The 1,879-nt window shown below is 42.4% G+C and overlaps 1 pseudogene; it reads right to left on the reverse strand.

Annotated features, from left to right (window-relative positions):
* Nucleotides 1-359: 359 nt before the first annotated feature.
* LOC100436444 (hsc70-interacting protein-like) lies at nt 360-1,598 on the reverse strand (annotated as a pseudogene).
* Nucleotides 1,599-1,879: the final 281 nt, after the last annotated feature.

Genomic DNA, 1,879 nt, shown 5'->3' on the forward strand with positions numbered 1-1,879 from the left:
TCTCTGATGTTTTGTTGTTCTTTCTTTTATGAAACTATGGTCATTGTAGATTATAGATGGTAGATTTTCCCCTCCTTCACCTATTTATTTACTTATTTTTTTATGTTTGGCTCGCACTAATAAACTTTTATTTCACTCAAATTAGAGCAATAATCTTCCATACATAAGTATCTTCCCTGCCCAATAATTCAAAGAAAAAAATCCAAAATGATTAGTAAAGAAAAATATAAGAATTAACAGTCCCTTTAAATTTGTTTTAAATATTTTTAAGGTTTAAAAAGGGTTTAAAGTTTGTAATTCCTAGTAGGAAAACATTATCTGAATGAATACCCTAAGGCAAACCACGGTAAATACTTCAGCTGCATTTGTGGGACAGGGATATGGATTATCTTCAAAGCACCCCAGCTCTCTTGATGAGAAGGTCAGAGGTACACTGGTTTGTATTATTGCAACATCCATAAGGTGATCGAGGTTGCTTTTTCTTCAGCAAGGTCTTTATTTATCAGAAGGACATTACGCTTGACCTCCAAATTTGGCTGACAATTTACTGGTAAGATTCATAACCTTTGGGTTGCTCTGGTATTGTGACATATTTGCTGGGTTCTGAGCCACATCCTGGAAGAGGCCACCATAATTTCTGGATCCTGTGTGGCTGCAAGAACCTCTGGATCACTCAGAATTTCATTGAGTCCAGGGATTCTGGCCATCCCAGGCATGCCCCCTCCCATTCCAAGCATTCCCCCAGGAAGTCCACCTGGAAAAGAGCCATACTGAGCTCCTGACTGTCGTCTGGCTTCTTCCTCCCTCTGGGCTCTCTCATGCTCTTCTTGAGCCTTCTTAACTCTTTCTATTCTTTCTTTGATCTCTCGCTGTTCACGTTTTTGCTCATACTTTCTCTGATGTTCTGCAATGTCTGTGCCCTAGGCTGAACTTCTTTCAGCATTGCACTAGCATCTTCATCATAATCCAATTTACAGGCAAGGGCAAGATCATGGGCTGCTTCTTCCCAGTGGCCTAGAAGTCTGTGTGTTTTACCTCGCCACTTGTAAGGCTGAGCTGAATCAGGATTTATTTCAATGGCTCTGTCACAGTCTTGGATGGCAGCATTTGGCTTCTGTAATTTGACGAAGACACTGGCCCTCTTGGCATACAAAATGGCCAACTGAGGATTCAGCTTGATGGCATCTGTGAATAAGTCAATGGCTTTCACAGTTCACCATCATTTAGGGCTTCAGTAGCAGCCACGTTCTTATCATTTGCCTGATCCATCATCTCCTCTGTTATCTCTGCATTTTCATCTCCCATTTCTTGAGGGCATCAGGGTCTGGTTCAATCACACCTTCATTATCAATTTCTAGATTACTTTCCTCACTTGATCGTTCGTCTGCCTTTAAGTCTTCCTCCACCTTCTTACTATCAGGTTTTCCTTCCTTGGTATTTTCTTCTGATTTAACTTTCTGAGTAGCAGATGGTAGTTTACCCCCCATGCTCTCCACCCACTCCCTCAGGAAGTGCATTTCCTTGGTGTGCAGAATGCTCGGATCCTGCTTACACATTTTCACAAAACCTTGAAGTGCGTTCACTTTGCGGGGGTCCATGGTCGGGAGGCGGTGGACGAAGCTGAGGGGCTGTGGCCCGGTTCCAGGCCAAGGCGCTCGCTGGCTCGGCGTGACCACGCAGAAGGGGGCACCTATTTATTTTTTAAATGTCCTTATTTAACGAAATGAAAACTTGGCACCTATCTACGTGCCTAAAATCCAAACTCTTGAAACCAGAGATCTAAAAAGATTTAGTTTGCATCATAACTTCCAGAAATGCCTTGCATTACTGTGGCAAAAAGCAGGAATTGCTAGCATTTAAGTAGGAGTAGGGAGGTTAT

This window comes from Pongo abelii, chromosome 9 (assembly GCF_028885655.2).
Source record: "Pongo abelii isolate AG06213 chromosome 9, NHGRI_mPonAbe1-v2.0_pri, whole genome shotgun sequence".
Taxonomy (NCBI): Eukaryota; Metazoa; Chordata; class Mammalia; order Primates; family Hominidae; genus Pongo; species Pongo abelii.